Source organism: Ornithorhynchus anatinus, chromosome 14 (genome assembly GCF_004115215.2).
Source record: "Ornithorhynchus anatinus isolate Pmale09 chromosome 14, mOrnAna1.pri.v4, whole genome shotgun sequence".
Taxonomy (NCBI): Eukaryota; Metazoa; Chordata; class Mammalia; order Monotremata; family Ornithorhynchidae; genus Ornithorhynchus; species Ornithorhynchus anatinus.
Window position 1 is genome coordinate 23,674,650 of NC_041741.1, and position 24,011 is coordinate 23,698,660.

The following is a 24,011-nucleotide window of genomic DNA, read 5'->3' on the forward strand; positions in this document are numbered from 1 at the left end:
TATCTATCTATCTATCTATCTATCTATCATCTATCTAGCTAGTTAGCTATCTAGCTTCTAAGAGAAGCAGTGTGGCTTAGTGGAAAGAGCACGGGTTTGGGAGTCAGAGGTCATAGGTTCCAAACCCACCTCCACCACTTCTCAGCTGTGTGACTTTGGGAAGTCACTTCACTTCTCTGTGCCTCAGTTATCTGTAAAATGGGGATTAAGACTGTGAGCCCCACTTGGGACAACCTGATAATCTTGCATCTACCCCAGCGCTTAGAACAGTGTTTGGCACATAGTAAGCGCCTAACAAATACCACCATTATTATTATTATCTATGCATAGATATACATTATATTCAACAAAGACACTTTTCAAAGAATGATCTGGTCCTTCCATTTGATGTTGAATGCAGTTTGCAGACAATGCTGATAAGGCAGCTTTAAGAACTTAATTTGCCGTCATTCACAGGTCCAGCTTTACCAGCCACATAGCTGGTTGGATGCCACATGAGCCTTAGTGACCTTCAACTAGCAATAAATCTCGAGGCCCTGGTGTGGCCACACTCTGCCTTCTATTCTTCCAAAGCCCAGGGAAGCCCTCTTTGATCCTGTTTTCCATCTCTTTTAAAACCCGTGCACCACTGGGCACAGTACTATTTAGGTAGCAGAATTCAGTGACTACTTTAAGTACCATTGCAGAAAATTGTGGTGGTAGGCATGGTCAGGATATACGAGTGGAAAGGATTTACTCCAGGAAACCTGACATTATTTATCAATCAATCAATCAATGAGATTTACTGAGTGTGTACTGAGTGCAGAACACTATAATAAACTCTTGGGAAAGTATAATAAATTAGTTGGTTAGTATTATCCCTGAACACAAGGAGCTCACAGTCCAGTGGAGAGACAAACATTGTTGTCAGGAAGTTGCAAAAGTTGCATCCCTAAGCACTGATGCAGTTCTGAATGAGATACAAAAATCAGCAATAATTGAACAGTAATTCCATTTCCACAAATTACTTTGTTTGAACGCTTGTAATTTAAGGGCCCCCTCTCAGAGTTGCACCTGGAGAGTTTCCAGTACTCTACCAGTCTTGGCTACAGGAGGGACAGTTAAGCAGAGGCATATCCATTCCATTACTCGCTTGGCCAGTGGCTAGCAAGTGGAAGGCAATCTGCTACAAGTCAAAACTCACCCATGCTGGGCAACAGTGGCATATGAGAGAGTAGAGAGTAGAGTAGAGAGTTGAGTAAAGACTCAAATTTACTGTGTCGAAAGAGGAAATGGTAAACCACGTCTGTATTTTTACCAAGAAAACTCCATGGATACACTACCAGAATGAATGCAGATGGAGAGTGGGGCGTTTGGGAAGAGATGTGTCCGTGGTGTCCCTTTGGGTCAGAAATGACTTGACGGCATAAGACAAGACAGTGTGAGGGCAATGCTGTTCATGGCTTGAAAAATGTGACAATTTTCCTACACATCAGCAAAAATAATATTAGAAGTCTAGCTGGGAATATGACTATAAAATTGAGAGGTCAGGGTCAGAACTTAGGAAATTCAATAGAGAAGCAGTGTGGCTCAGGGGAAAAAGCACAGACTTGGAAGTCAGAGGTCATGGGTTCTAATCCTGGCTCTGCCACTTGTCAGCGGTGTGACTATGGGCAAGTCACTTCACTTCTCTGTGCCTCAGTTATCTCATCTGTAAAATGGGGGTTAAGACTGTAAGTTCCACATGGGACAGCCTGATTACCTTGTATCCCCCCCAGAACACTGCTTTGCACATAGTAAGTGCTCAACAAATGCCATCATTTATTATTATTAGTAGTAGTATTTATAGCAGTACTAATAGTATTTATTAAGCAATTACTGGTTGCAAAACTCTATTAAAGTGCTGGGAAAGAATACATAGGTGGGATTAGTTGTTGTAGTTATCAATCAATGGGATTTATTTAGCAATTACTGTGTGCAGATCACTGTGTAAAGTCCTTGGGAAAGTACAGTACAGAGAGCTGGCAGACAAGATCCCTGCCCTCAAGAAGCTGAAAGACTTGAAAGCGAGAGTCAGATACTAAAGTACACAATGGATATGTACATTAGTGTTGTGGGGCTGAAGGTGAATGATGGTAAAGCATTTAAAGGATACAGATCCAAGTACAAAGCTGACACAGAAGAGAGAGGGAGTAAGGACTTAGTCAGGGAAGGCCTTTTTGAGAAGAGTGATTTTGGGATGGCTTTGAAGAAAGGGAGAGTGATGATCTGTCTGATATCAAAGAGAAAGTAGTTCTAGGCCAGAGGGAGGACATGGCCATGAGAAGCAGCATGAACTATTGGATAGAGCATGAGCTTGGGAGCCAAAAAGAGCTGGTTTTAATTCTGGCTCTAACAATTGCTTTCTATATGACCTTGGGCAAGTCACTTAACTTCTCTATGTCTCAGTTTCCTCAATACCTATCTCTCCTAAATAATAATAATAATGATATCTATTAAGCGCTTACTATATGCCAGGCACTCTACTAAGTGCTAGGTTTGATACAAGCAAATTTGGTTGGGTACAGTCCCTGTCCCACATGGGATTCACAGGCTATGAAGAAGCAGCATGGCTTAGAGGAAAGAGCCCAGGCTTGTGAGTCAGAGGTCGTGGGTTCTAATCCCAGTTCCACCACTTATCAGCTGGGTGACTTTTGGCAAGTCACTTAACTTCTCTGGGCCTCAGTTACCTCATCTGTAAAATGGGCATTAAGACAGTGACACACGGGACAACTGATTACCTTGTATCTACCCCAGTGCTTAGAACAGTGCTTGGCACATAGTAAGCACTTAACAAATACCATTTGACACATGAAGTAACTGAGGCACAGAGAAGTGAAGTGATTTGGTCAAGGTCACACAACAGACAAGCGGCAGAGCTGGGATTAGAAACTAGGTCCTTCTGACTCCCTTGCCCATGCTTTATATGCTAGGCCATGCTGCTTCTGAGACCCTATATGAGAAATGGACTATGTCTGACCTGATTAATTTGTACCCAATGCAGTGCTTAGAACAGTGTTTGACACAGAGTAAGTGCTAAACAAATACTATAATACAGTGGGAATTTCAGGAGAGAGATGGGAAAGATCAAGGTCCAGTGAGTCACTTGACATTAAAGACATAAAGTATACAGGCTGAATTGCAATAGGAGATCAGTGAGGTTAGGTTGAAGGGAGAGAAGCAATTGAGTGCCTTAAAGCTCCTTGTAAGGAGTTTTTGTTTGATGTGGAAAGGACTGGGCAACCACTGGAGGTTTTTGAGGAATAGGGAGATAGGGACTGAACGGTTTTTCTGAAAAATGATCTGGACAGCAGAATGAAATAAGGACTGGAGTGGGGAGAGACAGAGGACAGGGAGGTCAACATGAAGACTAAATCAGTGCTGAAGTTAAAATTGGCAGGATTTACTTAGAGATTGAATGAGTGTTGAATGAGAGATGAGTTGAGAATAACACCAAAGAATTATAGTGAAAGTAGTTAGAGAAATGGTATTGCTTGAGTGCCGGCTAAAAGGCGCTATGCTTAAAAGTTTAAGAAACACAACAAAAGCATGCTACATGTTCTCTGTCTAGAGGGAGCTTAATCTTTAGCCAGGGAGAAAGATATAGAAATACTAACAAGCTGTGGAATCAACATGAATAAAATTGAGTTTCTATCAAAAATACAGTCATATCCTCATGCTGAACATGGGGATAGGTTGGTAAGATTATGGGGTGCTGATAATGAGTCAGGGAATGTAATGATAATAATGATTGTAGTATTTGTTAAGCCCTTACTATGTGTCAGGCACTATACTAGTCTCTGTGTTAGATATAAGCTAATCAGGGTGGACACAGTCCCGCTCCCATGTGGAGCTCACATTCTTAATCCCCATTTTATAGTTGAGGAAACTGAAGCACAGAGAAGTGAAGTGACTTACCCAAGATCACACAGCACACACGTAGTGGAGCTGGGATTAGAACCCAGGTCCTTCTGACTTCCAAGATCCATGCTCTATCCACTAGAAGAGGTTGGAAGAGGTGGCTTTGGAGGCCTTTGAAGGTAAGGGGACACAAGAGTTTGTGGATTTGACAGGGGAGGAGTTTCAGGCCTTGGGCAAATGAAAGCAAGGGGCATTGGAGATGGGCAAGAGGAGAGCACTTTATAGCCAGAAGAGGAGCAAAAATAGAGAGCAGGAAATAGCAGGTGAAGAGACCAGTGGAGCAAGTGGTGGAGAACCTTTAAGCTAGCGGTAAAGCATCTTTGGTTTTTGTGAAAGGAGAGGGCAGCATTAGAGGGTTTGAAGGAGAGGAGAGACATGTTCTGAACATTTCATGAATATGGACTGAAGTCGGGAGAGGCTAGGCAACAGAAAGACCAGAGAGAAGTCTGATAAAATAGTCTAGCCATTCTATGGTGAATGATTGAAATAAGGTATTGGCTGTGGGGGTGGAGAGAAAAGCGCAGATTTGCAAAATGTCTCTGAGGAAAAATTGGCAAAATTTAGCAGTAGAATGTATGTGAGAAGACAAAAGCAATGTGGGTCAGTGGAAAGAGCATGGGCTTGGGAGTCAGAGGTCATGGGTTCAAATTCTGACTCTGCCATTTGTCAGCTGTGTGAATGTGGGCAAGTCACTTAACTTCTCTGTGCCTCAGTTCCCTCATCTGTAAAATGGGGATAAAGACTGTGAACCTCACATGGGACAACCTGATGACCCTGTATCTATCCCAGTGCTTAGAACAGTGCTCTGCACACAGTAAGCGCTTAACAAATACCAACATTATTATTAATGACCAAGAGGAAACAAGAATGGTGCCAAGATGGTGGGTATCAGTCTCAGACAGGATGGTGGTATAGCCAGTGGAGATGGGGAAGTTGGGGGGAAGTTGGGAGAAAGGGAGGGATTAGGGGTGAAGTTCAGTTTTGAACATGTTGAGTTTATGTTGGCAGGTTGAACAAGTGGGAGAGATGTGGAGTTACCAGATCAGACCACTGGACCATCCAGGTGCACTCTCTTTGTTCTTCTTAAATTGGTCTTCTCATTGCACATTCATTCATTCAGTTCATATTTATTGAGTGCTTATTGTGTCCAAAGCACTGTACTAAGCACTTGAGAGAGTACAGTATGACAAAAAACATATTCCTGCCCACAAGTTTGTAGTCTCAATCAATCATTCAGGATATTTATTGATCACTTACTGTATCCTGACCGCTTTACAAAGTGCTTGGGAGAGTAGAGTATAACTGAGTTGCTAGACATGCACCTTATCCTTAATTCTCCTTCCTCTCTCCTCTTGCTCAAGCCTTCTCCCCAACTAAGAACTCCTTCCCTTCCCTCATCAGACAGGCCACCACTATCCCCACATTCAAAACCCTCCTGGAAACCCCCTCCTGCCTTTTCTGATAAGCAGTCAACACTGATTCTGGCTTCTTAAGTTGTATAAACCCATCAGCCATCTCTAGCAAATTTATTCTTACTTTCAGCAATTCCTTATCTACGTTTATTCAGTTATTCGTTTGGATAACTCTATTTATAATGGGAAATGTCTGCCCTGTTAAGAGTGAAAGCACTTGGTTGGCACGGAATGTGTAACTTCTTTGTTTTGACCTCCCAAGCATTTAGTACTGTGCACTGAACCAAATGGGTGCTTAATAATAATAATTATAATAATTATGGTATTTGTTAAGCGCTTACTATGTGCCAAGCACTGTTCTAAGCACTGGGGTAGATCCAATGTAATCATATTGGATTACATTGGGAGAAGCAGCGTGGCTCAGTGGAAAGAGCCCGGGCTTTGGAGTCAGAGGTCATGGGTTCGAATCCCGGCTCTGCCACTTGTCAGCTGTGTGACTGTGGGCAAGTCACTTAACTTCTCTGGGCCTCAGTTACTTCATCTGTAAAATGGGGATTAAGACTGTGAGCCCCACGTGGGACAACCTGATTCCCCTGTGTCCACCCCAGCGCTTAGAACAGTGCTCTGCACATAGTAAGCGCTTAACAAATACCAACATTTTTTTTTTATTGTCCCATGTAGGGCTCACAGTCTTAATGCCCATTTTTCAGATGAGGTAACTGAGGCCCAGAGAAGTTAAGTGGATTGCCCAGGGTCACACAGCAGACAGCTGGCAGAGCTGGGATTAGAACCCACGACCTCTGACTCCCAAGCGTGAGCTCTTTCCACTAAGTCACTACTACAACTATTATTGTGTGTACAACATTTCCTGATGTGTTTGATTTTGAAACTCCACCCACATGAGAATTCTCAGATACAGACAGCTGTCAAAAGAATATACATTAAAATATATATTAATATATAATGTATATTTTATACATATATAAAAGCAACTCACTAAATACCACTGAATGATTTTTTTAAACTGAGATCTGTAGATGAATTGAAGGATTTTTAGTTTGAGAATTGTGAATCAATCAATGGTATTTACTGAGCATTTACTGGGTGCAGAGGACAGTACTAAGCACTTGGGAGAGTACAAAATAACAGAAGCAGTGTGGCTTAGTGGAAAGAGCACAGGCCTGGGAGTCAGAGGTCATGAGTTCTAATCCCGGCTCCACCACTTGTCAGCTGTGTGACCTTGGGCAAGTCATTTAACTTCTCTGTGCCTCACTCACCTCATCTGTAAAATGGGATGAAGACTGTGAACCTTACATGGGACAACCTGATTACCTTGTATCTACCCCAGCTACTTAGAACAGTGCTTGGCACATAGTAAGCGCTTAACAAATACCAACATTAAATTAATTAAGTGGTAGACATGGTCCCTGCCCAAAATGAGCTGATCTCTGACATTCAAGGCCAGGAAATGGTGAAAACTATGGCCTAGAAAATGGCTTGAATATTGAAACCATATAACCATGGTGGAGGATTCATGACAAGAAACCTTTGTATTTGTGGATACGGAGTTACCACTAGCAAGTCATTCTAGGACTAGAGAAGCAGCATGGTGTAGTTGTTAGGTCATGGCTCTGGGAGTCAGAAGGTCATGGGTTCTAATCCCAACTCTGCCACTTGTCTCCTGTGTGACCTTGGGCAAGTCACTTAACATCTCAGGTCCTCAGTTACCTCATCTGTAAAATGGGGATTGAGACTGTGAGACTGTGTTATTATTATATGAGCCATTAAGACCAAAAATTCACAACCTGCCACCATATGTGGGTTTATTACCGTATTTTAATAAGAATTTCATTGCAGAATTAGAGGATATTTTTCTGTCCCTCCTGTTCGTCTGGATAGAGTGTTATGCAGTGTCAGAAGAAATGATCTTGGCAGGGTGGGGTGGGGAGGGAGGTGTGTGTGTGTGTGTGCGCGCACGCGCGCACGCCCTTGGCTATGGCCAGAGTAACAGGTTTTCTGGAATGCAAAACTTTTCAGGACTACAATCCCTGTTTGGCAGATCTAAGGAGGATTCAAAATGAGGGGTTTCAAGAAGTGAAAAAGTTCAAAATGGAAAAGAATTGTGTATTTTGACTGGGCACACCTGTGTACTTCAACTGCATTAGTGTCAGAATCTGCATGTGGTTTCTGATCCTGCCTCTATGACCTAGGAAAGCTATCTTACCAGTGGGGATGTGAAATGTGAGTGCCCCTGGAAACGTGGCATTTGATTCAGGTGTGTATTCATCCAGGAGACTGTTTATGATCAGGGTATTTTATTTTGGCATTTAGCATGCTAAAAACAGCACTATGGCATCAAAAGAGCATACAGTGAATTCTATCTAGATGGGAAAGTAACAGAGAGTTTTGTGGATGCTGTAATTTATTTATTTGCATTGATGTCTGTCTTCATCCCCCGGCCCTACTTTATATAGGGAATGTGTCTGTTTATTGTTGTAATAATGTTGGTATTTGTTAAGCGCTTACTATGTGCAGAGCACGGTTCTAAGCGCTGGGGTAGATACAGGGTAATCATGTTGTCCCACGTGAGGCTCACAGTTAATCCCCATTTTACAGATGAGGTAACTGAGGCACAGAGAAGTTAAGTGACTTGCACAAAGTCACACAGCTGACAAGTGGCAGAGCTGGGATTCGAACTCATGACCTCTGACTCCCAAGCCCGTGCTCTTTCCGCTGAGCCACGGTACTCTCCCAAGGGCTTAGTACAGTGCTCTGCACAAGGTAGATGCTCAATAAAAAATAAAATTGAATGCAAGGATGGTGTTAATCAATCAATGTTATTTATTGAGTACTCTGTGCACAGCACTGATTCTGTTGTATTGTACTCTTCCAAGCACTGCCTTCAGTACTCTGCCCATAGTTAGCACTCAACAAATACCATTGCCTGATTGATTGATAAGTGTTGTAGAGTGGGCTCTTAATGCTTAGGAAGTACAGACCCGAATGTATAAGGGATGCAGAAGAAAGGGAAAGGGCAGGAGATTAGAGGTTAATCAGAGAAGGCTTCCTAGAGGAGATATGACTTTAGTAGGGCTTTAGCAGAAAGGGAGAGTGGCAGTTTGTTGGTCAAGGAAGGGAGACAGTTCCAAGCCAGAACATAGGGCATGAGGTGCTGCTGTACCTCTTTTATTTCCTATTGAAATAATTCTCACAGTTGCCAATTCATTCATTCGCATTTATTGAACACTTTCTGTCTGCAGAACACCATACTAAGCACTTGGGAAGTGCAATTCAGCAACAGATAGAGACAATGCCTGCCCACAATGAGCTCACAGTCTAGAAGAGGGGAGTAGTGAGCTCTTGGACGTATTCATAGGCATTGAGAAGGGACTTCTGTCTCATATCTGCTAAGGAAGGCATTGAACTCACACATTGGGTGGGGACTGTCTCTATCTGTTGCCAATTTGTACATTCCAAGCACTTAGTAGAGTGCTCTGCACATAGTAAACGCTCAATAAATACTATTGAATGAATCTTCTGAGTTTAGCAACCTCAGCAAATTGGCTCAGGTATTCTGGGTTCTAATCCTGACATTGCTTTGATTAATATAATTCTCTAAGCTATTTCTCCAACCTCTAATAGCTTTGGCAAATTCATGATGGTGAAATGTTTTGTAAGAGAAAAAGGGTGAAATTCCACATACTCTGGATTGTTGGACTGTGTCCAACCTGAATATCTTGTATCTACCCCAGAACTTACAGTGCTTGGCACATAGTAAGCACTTAGAAAACACCATCAATATTATACTTTTTAAATCTACAGATAAGAATTCAGCCATCACCAAAATCTGCATCTATTGTGCCACTTTGTGTAGCAAAATGAACACAACAGAGAGCGTACCAGAGCTCGAGTCAGTCACTTTATGATCTTGCTCAATAATTCTTTTTCTTCGTTAATTAAACAATAGGAGTTTATCATTGATATTTTAAAAAAATATTTAAGGTAATTACCATTTTTGAAGGAAATGTTGCTTTCCTTCTGTAGGGTTTTCAACTAATACTAAAATTTTCAAGTTAATACGCAGAGATATTGGACTACAACCTATAGATGCTTTAAAGGGAACTCTAAATAATTGGTTTCTGTTCTCTTAAGTGATCTCCTTGCTTGACATATTTTTGGATCAATATCCACAACCGAATGGAAGCCTTTAGCTTGTTTCTTTTATGAGCAGCTTCTTGAAAATGAATGCTGTTACTGCTACTTTCCAGTTCCATGGATTGATAATACTGAAGGGAAGACCAACATAGAAAAAATGGGGTTAATGACATTGTAGTCATATAGTAAAGATCTTGAGACATTAAGTAATTTCAAGTATTATCTGTTTCGTTTTTCTCTTGATGTGTAGTTTGAGTAATTTTGGGGAATCTACTCACTGACCTTTAAACACATCTCAGGGGATGAGGGGAATATTTTTTTTGAGGGGGGAGGGGGCTAGATATAAACTAATAACAGAAAGCCATGCAAAATAATAAAAAGCCAAGAAAGCACTTGGTGTAGTAACTGCAGCTAACTGCTTAGCATAAGACAGTGTTTTCAATGGATTATAAGTACTTCAGGGGCAGGAGCACACTTTTATTCTATGCTCCAGACTTTAAGCTTCCTCCAGACTGCAAACTATTTGTGGGCAGGGAACCTGTCTACCAAATCTGTCATAATGTACTCTCCCAAGCGCTCAGTACAGTTCTCTGCACCTAGTAAGCATTCTATAAATACCACTGATTGATTTTTCTTTTAGAAATCAAATGGTGGCTCCTAGGTCATCTGTAGATGATCAATTTTCAAATTTTATCATTTATAATTGGCTCCTGTTTGGAACCAATATGGATTCATTTAGGAATTGTGAGCATATGGAGGGTATGGATCATTTCTAACCACAGGGTCTAGTAGAGTACCCTGCTCAGAGTAAGTACTCAGTGAGTTGTCTTATGATATCGAGTTGTCTCCGACCCCTAGTGATTCCACAGACACATCAATCACTCAATGAAAACCAATAATTAATTGAATAGGGTTCACACTGCACTCATAGGAAGTATTCATTCATTCCAGGAATTAGAAGGGTCATTTTTATGTAGATATGAAAGGCTAATTTGTGAATTTATGTTGTTGCCTGTAGCTCAGATTCCTATTTCTCTTGAAGTAGCCATCATGAAAACATAGATTACAGTACATCCTCTACCAAATAGAGGGAGATAAATTCTAATTGCTTGGCTCGTGATCCATTATTTCATTTTCAACCCCAGAACATTCCACATTTAAATAATAATAGTTAATTATGTTTCAGCTTCTTAACATACACAGTTTCATATTGGAATGGGAAGAAAATATCATGCAGACATGTTTTTTCTGAGTTCCAAACCGTAGCAACCTCAACGAATCGGCTCAGGCTCCTGAGTTCTAATCTTGACTTTGCTGTAATTTAATATAATTCTCTAAGTGCACAGATTAGGCTTTTGCATATTGAAAGGGGGAAAAGCTATTGAGACAGTTTGAGTACTAATGATAATGACACTCATTACTAATTGAGAAATACAACTAGCTATGCTTTGCTTTCAGAGATGCTGCTAATGGTGCTGACAGCCAAAGTCCTTCCCACGAACGTGGGTAAGCAATATGAAACTGGCTGATCTTATCTTCTCCTTCTGTGCATGTAAAGGTTGATTTATGCTGAGTTAGTTTGTTGCCCATTCAGGGCCTGTCTGTTTTTGAGCCTACCTTTTGATATCTTGAAGTTTTGTGAAGACTTTGGTCAAGAAGAGCCACCCCTCCCAAAATTACCTCCTGTCCCTCTAGTCTGTCTGATGCAAAGTTCTCCCAGTAGTAAACGTTTAAGGTGATTACAAGCAGACATTTTAAAATAGTTAATTTTCTCCCCCTGCTGATATATTTCTCTTTCTGTTGCTTGGATATCCTGCTAACTTTTATTCACTTCTCACATCCCTTCCGGAGAAGGTATGTTGCTATGGGCATGGCTTTAGGATTAGTGAGCAGAATTTATTGCAGGACCTCATTTTTGGGAATCTAGCACAGCTACTGGTTGTTGAATATGGTAGCAGGTGATGCGCTTCTGAAACTGAACAAAAAGCTGGATGAACCTGTTGCGGTAGTTCCAGAGATCCCACCTGAAATGGAACTTGGTGGCCCTGTTTTTGTCACACTTGGGTAACAATAATACTACTAGTAATAATAATTATGACTTTTGTTAAGCACTTACTATGTGCAAACACTGTTCTAAGCACTGGGGTAGATACAAGGTAATCAGGTTTTACCACGTGGGGCTCACAGTCTTAATCCCGATTTTCCAGATGGGGTAACTGAGGTACAGGGAAGTTAAGTCACTTGCCCAAGCTCACACAACAGGCAAGTGGCAGAGGGGAATTAGAACCCATGTCCTCCAACTCCCAAGCCTGTGTTCTTGCCCTTAGGCCATGCCGCTTCACTGGGCAATATGCTGGGAGTTGTTCAGGCTCTTTCAGTTCTGCTTTCTACAATACTGTGTGTTTCTGGCAGCCTCCCACTGGTCATGCATGTTCCCACCCCCAAATGGCCTCTGTTTTGCTCTAATTATGAGAAGCTGCCCAGGGATTATATTGTTATACTGTTCTCTCTCAAGTGCTTCTTTAATGCATACAGTAAGCACTCAATAAATATGATTGCTTGATTGACTGAGTTGTGCAAATGCATTTCTTGCTTTGCTGCACTTAGTGTATGAGCCAGTGGTCAGCCTAACACTTGGCCCCATGTGTGATTGCAGCAATCTAGAAATCCTTTAAGCCCCCTCGTGGACAACAATACAATCAGTAAGGTGCCATCATTTAGACAAGTGGTAGGGGGATTGTAAATTCATGGTGGGCAAGGAATGCCTCACCCAAATCTGTCATATTGTACTTTCCCAAGCACTTAGAAGAGTGCTCAGTAGATACATCAACACTCAATAGATCCCGTTGATTGATTGATTGAGAAGAAAGAGGAGTTTCCTTGAGGATCCGTTGGTCAGATCTGGGAGGTGATGTGATGAACCACTCCAAATCTTTGGCCATGTTTTCTCTCTCTCCCTCGCTATTTGTCATTCAGTCATTGTCATATTTACTGAGCGCATATTGTGTGCAGAGCTTCAGAAAGCACAGTACAACAGTAGACACGCTCCCTGCCCACAGCGAGCTTACAGTCTTATTGAGGAGCATATACTAGAGATGGCAGCAGCGTACTGCTCAATCAATCAGTCAGTGGTATTTATGGAACGCTTGCTGTATGCAGACCTTTATACTATGCACATGGGAGAATATAACAAAACAGAGTTGGTAGATGGCAGGGAAATTAACAAGAAATTTACATTCCAGATGGGGGGACAGACATTAATATGAATAAATAATTTTGGGTAAGTACATATGTGTTGAGAGCTTGAGGGTACTCAAAGGATATAGCTCCAAGTGCCTAGTTGCAGAGGGAGAGGGAATTGGAGAAAAGAGGGCTTAGTTGGGGAAGGTTTCTTGGAGGAGAAATAAGCCTTTCAAAGTTGGGAGGATGCCTGAAAAGGCTCAGCAGTAAGAAAGTAGTAGTAGGAAATTAGCACTGGAAGGTAGGCGGTGAGCTGATTGAGTGCTTTAAAGCTTATAGTAAGGAATTTCTGTTTAAGGCAGAGGTGGATGGGCAACCATAGGAGTTTCCTGAGGAGTAGGGAGAAGTGGACTGAACTTTTTTTTAGAAAAATAATAATTATAGAATAATTACGGTATTTGTTAAGAACTGCCTATGTGCTAGGCATTGTTGTAATCTCTAGGGTAGATACAAGATAGGTTGGACACATTCCCTGCCCCACATTGGGCTCACAGTATAAATCCTCATTTTACAGATGAGGGAAATGAGGCACAGAGAAGTTAAGCAACTGTCCAAGGTTGCACAGCAAAGTGACAGAATCAGGATTAGAACTCATGACCTCCTGACTCCGAGGCCTGTGCCCTACTTCTAGGCCATGCTGCTTCTCTTAATGATCCAGGAAGCAGAGTGAAGTTTGTACTGGATGGGGGAGAGACTGGAAGTTGGGAGGTAAAGGAGGAGGCAGATGAGATAGTCAAAGGGGGATAGGAGAAGTGATTGGATCAGCGTAGTATCAGTTTGGATCGAGAAGAAAGGGCAGATTTTAGCCATATTGTGTATATAGTACTAATTATTATTATGGTATTTCTTAAGCACATACTATGTGCCAAACACTGTACTAAGTGCTGGGATGGATACAAGTAAATCAAGTTGGACACACTCCATGTCCCAGTTGGGGCTCCCAGTCTCAATCCCCGTTTTACAAATGAGTTAGCTGAGGGACAGAGAAGTAAAATGACTCGCCCAAGGTCACAAAGACGAGCAGTGGAGCTGGGATTAGAACCCAAGATCTTCTCACTCCCAGGGCCAGGCTCTATCCCCTATGCCATGGTGCTTCCCAAGGTAGAATTTAAAGGATTTGGTGACAGATTGACAATATAGGTGGAAGGAAGGAGATCAGTCAAGGATAATGCCAAGGTTATGGGCAGGATAAGCAGGTCATCAGTTGGTCTTTCAGACCTCTGGAGAATGAGCAATACCTGGTTGCCAAAACAACACTTGAGTGATATCACCCAGAAGAGTAGAGGACTTTCTAGGAGTTAGATCCACCACCTGTTTCTATGCTCCTTCTCCCTTCTACGTATCCTCTTTCTATGACAAGCTCCTTGAAGTTGGGAAATCACGTCTACTAATGCTATTGTACCCTCCCAAGTGCTTTTTACAGTGCTCAGTACAAAGGTGCTCAATAAATTTACTGCTTTGTTTTTTGTCCTTTTTGTTCAATTGTTGAGATGTTGACTCCGTAACTGGCTAGTTCATCAGTCAACTAATCAGTGGTATTTATTGGGCTCATACTGTGCAGATCACTGTACTAAGTGCTTAGGAGAGTAAAATACAACAGAGTTGGTAGACAAGTTCCCTGTCAATGGTAATAATAATGATGGTATTTGTTAAGCACTTACTATGTGCAAAGCACTATTCTCAGCGCTGGGGGGATACAAGTTGATCAGCTTGTCCCACCTGAGCCTCACAGTCTTAATTCCCATTTTACAAATGAGGTAAGTGAGGCACAGAGTAGTTAAGTGACTTGCCCAAAGTCACACAGCTGACGAGTGGCAGAGCAAGGATTAGAACCCATGACCTCTGACTCCCAAGCCCGGACTCTTTCCACTAAGCCATGCTCATGAGCAACTATTGCAGTCCTTCTTTTGGGAATGACTGCTGTGTTTATGTGTCTTGCTGAGGTTCCAAAATGTGATGGTTATTTTCTTCAAATCACTGGTTTTCTATTGTACCAAAAGCTGAAAATTTGCCAAGTGATGTCCTCAGGTGACTCAAACTCAGTTTTGAGTTTGGGGAAGGAAACGATGTTTAGGACACTTTTTCTAGTTCCTCACCCATTAAACCGAATCGTACTTTCTAAGTGCTTAGTGCAGTCCTCTGCACTCAATAAAGCACTCAATAAATACGATTGAATGAATGAGAGAAACAGTAATAGGACAACTCACTCACCTTCAGTATCACTGGATGCCATTATTGCCTAGTTAGCAATTGACTAGTTAGCAATTGACGATCCAGCAACTGGGCCTCTTACTTAGATCAGTGAATCATCAAATCAGGGGTATTTTTTGAGCACATACTGTGCGCATAACCCTGTACAAAGCTCTTGTGAAAGTACAATGCAAGAGTTAGGGGACCTAATCCTAGCCCACAAGCTAGACAGACATTAAAGTGGATTAGGGATAGGGGAAGAAGTAGAATATACTAATTTATATAGTTATTGGAGCAGGGGTGAGTATTAAAGTTGTTTTAAGGGGTACACAGCCAAGTTCATAGTTGATACATATAGTTGTTTGGCCAAAAACATTTCTTTCTCCATACCCCCTTTCTACATGAATATTAAGGGTAAGGATGATGGTGAACCGTATAATTCACTGTGGTCAGGGAATGTATCTGTTATATTATTATATTGTATTCTCTCAAGCACGTAGAACAGTGGTCTCCACATAGTAAGTGCTCAATAAATGTGATTCCCTGACTTATAAAGGATTTTTGTGTGTGTCATTAGAATATTAGCTTGAGTTGTTTTTCCATGCATACTCTCACCGGATCCCACTGACAAAAAGCACCCATTGCAAGAGGGCTGATTAAAGAAAGGGTATAAAATGTGGCCATGGACAGTATAACTCCGTGAACATTCTGCAGCAGGAGTCACTGCTTTGTTTTCATCTGCATTTTATGCTGTACATGTCTAAAATGCAAATTATGACTGCCCTCAATATTTTATAACCAGGTGTTACCTCACACACTAATTGCAGATGAGGCTTAGGATGTTAAAGTGTTCCCCACTAACCTACTCCAGAAATTCTGCCCAGTCACTGCCAGTAAATCAATCCCATTCCACCCCGCATCCTTCTAGAACCTCCTAGTTCTCCTCATTCTCCTCCTCTTTTCTTTCCCTGGGGACCTCCACCCCCTCCTCCAGAGTTTCTCAGTTGCCTGCTGTGAATGGCTCTGGTATAGGTAAGTCCTTGGAAGGATTTCCAATGCTGGTCTCCATGGTAATGGCCCAAGTGGCTCTGGGAAAAGAGGGAGGGAATGGTGTGGGAAAAGGGGATAGAAGGTGGATGCTGACATGAGAGGGGTGGTGTTGGCAACAAGCCCAGAACTCACCTTGCGGGCCGACGAAGAGCCTCCATATTGGAGCGAGGATCTCCCCATCACCGGACCAGAACCAGATGTAGTGACCCCAGAAGGTCTCAGGGGCTGGGATGACTACAGCATCCTGAGCGGTGCTCTGAGGAGTGGCTTTGGAGATCGTGGAGCCTGGACACTAGCCACAGAGAGGAGGGTGAGAGGAAGGGGGAACAAAGAGGATGAGAAGGAGGTTGCTGGGTCAAAGTGTTTTGGGCCCACTGCTGTTTGGCCAGCAGTGGTAGGGGTTTTGGGGGTGTCTCCAAAGAGTCATTATTGGGCCTATGGTAACATTTTCCTCTCCTCATCCCACTAACACCTAGGTGTCGCTTGACAGGGCGTCATTAGTCTCCCAAACTACAAAATACTGGAGGTAAGTCGGGAGACCATGTCCGGAGCAGTGAGTCAGAAAGTCTCTAGGAACAGAGGAGGAGCAAGGGAATGGGAAGATAAGGTGGGGCCTATGGTGTAATTTGTAGTAGCCTGTGGGGATCAGCTGTCATATTAGGGTTGGTTCTGGAATACAACCTAAGTGCAATATAATCTTATGTAAACGTACCCCATTATACAGTGAAGTGAGGCACAACTGTACTTGAAAGTGGAACTCACTTTTGCAAGAAGCAGCTGGACATTTTGTGAGGAGGTGGATGGTTAAAAGCAATAGCAATCAAACTGAAATTGGAGAGTTCAAACAATTAGCTTGTGATTGATTCTGCTTCCAAGGGAATGGGGATATAAACCATCTGATTCTCCTCAGTAAAGGTGGTCACCTGGTAATGAGCCATTTGGTCTGTAGTGAGCTGATACAATCCACCTGGAGCCAATATTAACAGGATGAGAGATTTCCTTTTCCCTAATGGCTGAAGGGAAGATGTGGAAAATCTGGTAATTACATATGACTAGGGTCAAACTATTCCAGAGGGAAACTAGGCAAAATCCCAGGACTCTGACAGCGTGAAGCTTTCTTCAGTGGTGCCCACCCCTGCCAAAGGAAAAAAAAAATCCTTGATTCAAATTTGGACAGTCAGCAAATATTAATTGAGGACCTGGTATGTAAAGTGAAATGAGTGCTCAGAAAACATAAAAATAGCATATTTTATGAGTGCTAAATGCCACTGATAAGAAGTAAACTAAAAATCAGTAGTCCTTTTGAGTTTAAATTCTGTCTCTTTGCATTTTGGGCAGTAGCAGAAATAAGTCAGTAAGAGCTAAGTGGTGTTTAGTTTTGGAGTTGGATTAGTAGCACTAGGAGCAGTAGCAACTGTGTTTAATAAGCAATGTTCTAATCACTGGGGAAAAACACACAGGAGAAAGTTATACACTGTCTCTGGCCCTCCTTATTTAAAAATAAGGCGGTAAAAGACTTGGCTGCAGATATAGAAGGAAAGATGAAATAATATCAGTACAGAGTTTCAAAAAAAGCAACATAAAAGTTCAGAGCCCAACCAGACTGGTAGTAAAGGGGTCCTGTAAGGGCTTCAGGGTATAGCCACCCATGTTGAGAGAACAATTATATCCAAAGCCACACCATGGCTTAAATCCCTTACGTTCCCACTGGCACAGGGCTTGTCAGGAGAAGGGTGCCAGGTGTTTTCCTTGGCAGGGCAGTGGAAAGTGAACAAAAATGTGCTAATGCAACTTAAGTCCTCTGGTCATATTCCTGCACCTGTAATTAGTTCCCAGAGAATAATAATTTCCATTTCTGTTCTGCTTCTATTACTTTTGTATGAATATTTTTTCTTTTAGTCAGTCAGTTATTTTTATGGAACAGTTACTGTGTGCAGAACACAATACTAAGCACTTGGGAAAGTACAGTTTAACTGATACTTTCCCTGCCCACAACAAGCTTACAGTCCAGAGACTAATTCATTGGGGGTTAGGTTTTCTTCAGTGGAATGTTGCAACATCTGTCTTCTGAGGATCACCTGCAAGGAAAGAAGTCTCATGTTATTTGTGAATAGGTTTATAACAAAAAGATTTTGACCCAAAATAATGCCTTCATTCTAGAAACCAGGCTGTAATAACAATTGTGGTATTTGGTAAGTACCTATTATGTGTCAAGGACTGTACTAATCGCCAAGGTAGATACAAGATAATCAGGTCAACAACAGTCCCTTTTCCCTATTCCATGTGAGACTCATAGTCTAAGAAGGTGGGAGAAGAGGTATTTCATCTTCATTTTCCACATGACAAAACTGAGGCACAGAGAAAATAATTAGCCCAAGGCCACACAGCAGGCGAATGATGGTGTTGGGATTGGAACCCAGTTTTTCTGACTCCTTGGCCCATGATCTTTACATGAGGCCATGCTCCTTTTCTCACTGGCAATAAACTCTCATTCATTCATTCATTCAATAGTATTTATTGAGCGCTTACTATGTGCAGAGCACTGTACTAAGCGCTTGGGATGAACAAGTCGGCAACAGATAGAGACAGTCCCTGCCGTTTGACGGGCTTACAGTCTAATCGGGGGAGATGGACAGACAAGAACAATGGCAATAAATAGAGTCAAGGGGAAGAACATCTTGTAAAAACAATGGCAACTAAATAGAATCAAGGCGATGTACAATTCATTAACAAAATAAATAGAGTAATGGAAATATATACAGTTGAGCGGACGAGTACAGTGCTGTGGGGATGGGAAGGGAGAGGTGGAGGAGCAGAGGGAAAAGGGGAAAAAAGAGGATTTAGCTGCGGAGAGGTAAAGGGGGGGTGGCAGAGGGAGTAGAGGGAGAAGAGGAGCTCAGTCTGGGAAGGCCTCTTGGAGGAGGTGAGTTTTAAGTAGGGTTTTGAAGAGGGGAAGAGAATCAGTTTGGCGGAGGTGAGGAGGGAGGGCGTTCCAGGACCGCGGGAGGACGTGACCCAGGGGTCGATGGCGGGATAGGCGAGACCGAGGGACGGTGAGGAGCTGGGCGGCGGAGGAGTGGAGCGTGCGGGGTGGGTGGTAGAAAGAGAGAAGGGAGGAGAGGTAGGAAGGGGCAAAGTGATGTAGAGCCTTGAAGCCTAGAGTGAGGAGTTAAACTCTCCCATTTAAAGGTGCACATATTTTTATACATGTTTAAATTATGTAAATAGGAATGTTTGCTCTCTCAGGAAAAGTACATTATCCTAAACACAAACAATGTCAATCAAAGTGGTTGAATGTATCTACCAATCAATGAGAACATCATATTATGCTATTGGGTCTAATCAGACTGCACAGTTAATCAGCTAATTAAACAAAGCAGGTTAGGATGTCCTGCCAAAGAAGTGACTGGGGAGAAATAAAACTGTTAAAGTCCCACCTGGGAAAAGATTTTCTTTTTAGGGTAAATCCCTCTGAGGAATACTTGATTTTATGTCTGCTAGCGTATCACTACTATATGCTTTGGGCCAAATTCTGCCCTAGAATACTCCCACTGACCTCAATGCTATCCGAAGCCAGAAAAGAATTATACCACAACTTCACTATTCTACTTCAGTTTTTGAAATTTGTTTAAAGTTGGCAGAACTCACTTGAGTGTATTTTGTAAGAAATACACTGAACAGAAATGTTATATCACCAAACTTCCAATACACCATTTGACATGTCCAATTTCCTTTATGTAAGTCTATCTCCTCTCCCAACCTCCCAGTCTTTAAGGGAGGTTAATTTTTTGTTTCCACCATTCAATTCCTTTTCATATGGCTGGATTTTCACGAGAGGCATGCTGCTTTCTTCTGTGTTGGGAGAGTTGAACTGGGAAGAAACAGCTGGACATTTTGTACCCACACTGACAGATCTGGAGAAGGAGGATCTGGGTAGAGAAGCAGCATGGCCTAGTGGAAAGAGTATGGGCCTGGGAGTCAGAGGACCTGGTTCTAATCCCGCCTACACCACTTGTCTGCTGTGTGACCTTGGACAAATCACTGCACTTCTTTGTTCCTCAGTTTCCTCATCCATGAAAAATGGGGATTAGGTCTGTGAGCCTCATGTGGGATAGGGATTGTGACCAATCCAATTTTCTCCTATCTACTCCAGTCTTTAGTACAGTGCCTGGCACATAGTAAGTGTTTAACAAATATCACAGTTAATATTATTATTGGGCTGTCAGTATGAGGGAATGATTTTAAAGGTGTGAAACTTCCATGTGTTTCAGGTTTCAAGAATGAGGTAGGACGTGTCCTGAAGTTTGGAGAGAACTAAGAAATAAAGCAGAGGAATTTCTTGCTTGACTTAAGGAGAATATGATCTTTGGGAGGAATTTTATGATTTTTTCTTTCTACAAATACACTCATAATAAGTGTTCACAAAGACTTTTAACAGTGCCTTTCAAATTTGGCAGCAGTGAGGCAATTACGATTCCATGGGATGGTTTCTCCCTTTAACATCAGTGGGCTCCACAGCAGCCAACATTCCTTGAAACGGTTGAAATTTGTATCTCCCCTTGAACAAATTTGTCAAAGAGGAGCTCTGGTATAGCCTTACTAGCCTTTCTAACCCAGCCCTTCCGGTTCCTGCTCTATCTCCCGCATCCCCCGCTCTGCAGTCTCCCTGGACCATTTCCACCCCTCTTCATTTAAATTTATTCTTAGAAACTTTTTTGGAGGCGGCTCCAATGTGATGGATCTTGCTGCTGTTGTCACTTTCCCCACCCTAGCTCCTTCTGCCTGCAGGTTCCCAGGGCTGTGAATTCAGGGGCCAGGTCTGCACCAGGGTAGGGTGGTGAGGAAATGGTGGAGGTAGAAGCCATGGATGAGGGGAAGGAAAGGGGAGAGGGAAGTACTAGAGGAGAAGGTCCGAGGCTGGCTGAGGTGACGTTGGGAGGAGGTTGCTTTTCCACCTGACTGTTCTGCAGCCCTGACAGAGGGAGGCAGTGGGCATTATTTTAGGATGAAATCTTCTGGCTAAAAACCAAGTCACAGATGACTCAAGATTTGATGCAACATTGATGAAGAAAGGAGGAGAAGTTCTGATGTTAGTGGTGGGGTTAGTGGTGGGGACAGTGTGTAGGAAGGGTAGGCTTTGCTCCTTTTTGAAGTGACAGCGGGAGCAGACAACTGGAGAAGAGGGAAGGGAATGAGGTATATGAGACGTTGTTATGGAGTTAGTTTTCCCTAGCATCACTGATAGGAAAGAGGTTTTTATATAAATACTCAGTCTCCCAGAGGAGCAAAATGTGTCCTTCTGATAGGTTACTATCTGGAGTTTCGCCTCACAGTTCTAAAGGAGAATCCTTTAAAAGATTAATAATTGTTCTATTTCATCCTTCATATTTTCCACTAAAGACAGGCATAAGAACAAACATTTTCTACATCCAGACATTTTAACCAGAGCCTTGGTTATCTTTTAGAGTTCTGGACGTTCCAACTCCTGACCCATAGTGAGTTGTGATGGGCCTGATTGCTTTGCTTTCCTTGGTTCTCTCCAAAGAGGTGTGACCAACGGTTAGATCATTGAGATCATGTTGGCTGCTCTGGTGGAGGAAAAGCCGGATGTTATAAAGAGTTCTCTTGGACCACCCCCTCCCCCCCAAATTTGATATGTCTGTCCACTTTTGCTGGGGATAGCCATGGTGACATATAAACATTACCAAATTCCAGCCATCCATGGCCACTCAGGTAAAGGTGGTGATCTCAAGAAGACAGAGAATTCATTACCTGATTCCATTCCCTTCAGTCAGGAGGAAATCTTGCCCACTTTTGAGGATGAGGGTTCACAGTCAATTCCTATATTTGCTTGCTATTTGCCAGATATGGGTGCTTAGTACAGTGTTTTGCAAACAGTAGACACTCAGTAAATACCATTAATTGTTTGATGTGAACTTCTGAATTACTGTTAGAGTGCCTGGAACAACATTATTTACAATAAATATCCATTTCTTCCCCAGCTTTGTGTGCCTGGTCTAGTGACTCTCCTGCTTTAGTATTGCTGAAGCCCTCGTTCCAGTGGTGATAGCTCTAGTCAGACACACTTAGAAAAAGACATTTTCAGATGGGGGTTCAGCAAATACAAAATGAAACGAAGTTGTCTCATCCTGTCAGTGTGAACGCCATGGGAGCACTCAGGATAAATGCTGTCCTTTGTTCCCCCTGTTTGAGGGTGTATCAGCCTCTCTCCTCCACAGTCTTTCTCATCCTTACCTCTGGGTCTGCAATGTCCAGGTTCCAACCCCTTCCCCTCCCTCTATTCCCCTTGAGCTTTTGATTCTCTCTGATGGTATGAAGCCAAATTCCTTTCAGGGGAAGGGGATTCAGCCCAGAAGCGGACCACTCCCACACTGTCAGATTTCCTGATGACACAGGCTAACGAATCTCCAAAAGCTTTTGGAGGAAAAAGAACCCTAGACCTGTAGTTTTACATTTTATTTTTCTCCACTGATGCCCCCCAAACCACTTCTCTGATGAGTCTTCCTTTATGTGAGAGAGGCTTCTAGCTGCTACCTCCAGAGACCATCAACCCTATCAGGCATCTCTTTCCAATGGCTTCATCCCCTAAAATCTTGGGAATCAGAGCCCTGAAGGGACTTGGGTTGAAGGAAGACAAGAGGGAAGACAACACCTCTCCACGGTCTTTCTGGTCCCAGAACAATATCTTGAGACTGTGGGCTAATCCTGTTCTGGGCAAGATTTAGAGGTGGTCTTGTCAACCATCTTTTCAATTGCTGGCACGTGGCTTTCTGGACTGTTTGACCATTTTCAGTTGTGAGTGTGTGAACTGAGCAGATTGGGGAACCTCTATATCAGATACTAAGTGTGATTGAAATCCTTGGCCAATGGGTTAGAAACTGGCTGTGCAAGAAAGTCCTGGGGCTCAAATCTTTCCACCCATCCATCCTTCCTTTCTTCTTTGCCACTTGTCCTGAAGCTGGGCAGTGGTTCCAGAGGCAGGCTGTTGTGTCCGGGGAGGAGAAGGAATCCCTGACTCTCGTTGAATTTCAAACATGACCCTGGGATAACAACCTAATGTTTTATGGAAGAAGCCACAGTTTTGTTACCATAACAACTTGGTACACTCTTTCTAATCTCGGCACACTGCCTTAGATGTGTGATATACAGCAGTCATTCTCACCAGCTAAAACGGTCTCCTCTTAATTGGTAAATAGCTCTTTCATGACACAAAACACTTCAAAGTCAGCATTTTGTCTCTTGGGTTTGAGCTGAAGCTCTTCCCTGCCTAAAACTCCTGGGTATAAGATGTGGATGCCAGAATGATGTCATCTTGGTTTCTAATCTCTCATTATTATGAACGCTTGCATGTATATTCAGTGGGGAATCAGACTTGAAGAGGGGAGTATCAATTTTCTTAGAATGAAGGTCACAGGCATTCTTTTTTTCCAACAGGAATAAAAAAATGCTGTGACTGAAATAGCATCACATTGATTGCCAACCAATGCAAGGATCGGGAACTCTTAGGAAAAATACAATGCCTGCTAATGGTGTATATCTAGCATTTAAAGAGTTTCTTTCCTCTTCGACCTTTTTTGTCTGGATTGATTCATGATGTCAACCCTCATGAGAGAAAGTGGGTCAATAACATATGCATTATAGTGATGGAGAAGCTAAAGCAGATAGAGAATTTTGGTGATCTAGAGAACAATGAGTGAAAATGTTGCAATGGGGTCAGGATTTGGGTGCAAGATATTAAACAAGGCATATTCCCTACATTTGCAGCCACCAACTAAAACAGTTTAGGAGTTTCACACTGACACCCATCCATGAAATGAAGGAGCATTTAGTGAACTGAGAAAAGAAAGGAAATTAGCCTCATTGCAGTTTCAAAAAAAATCAACCCTTCCCTTCAAACTTGACAAAAACAATATCAAACTAAAGCATTTAAAATTTGAAAGCAGACACTATATGCAGCAGGATGAGGAAATGAGGAAGAAAGACTTTGGTGGGAATCTTTTCCGG

At 42.4% G+C, this 24,011-nt stretch overlaps 1 non-coding gene across 1 annotated transcript; it reads left to right on the forward strand.

Moving 5' to 3' along the window:
• Positions 1-1,035: 1,035 nt before the first annotated feature.
• On the forward strand, positions 1,036-1,173 carry LOC114816745. Its single transcript, XR_003764554.1, has one exon. It is a non-coding gene; the product is annotated as a small nucleolar RNA SNORA7 (small nucleolar RNA).
• Positions 1,174-24,011: the final 22,838 nt, after the last annotated feature.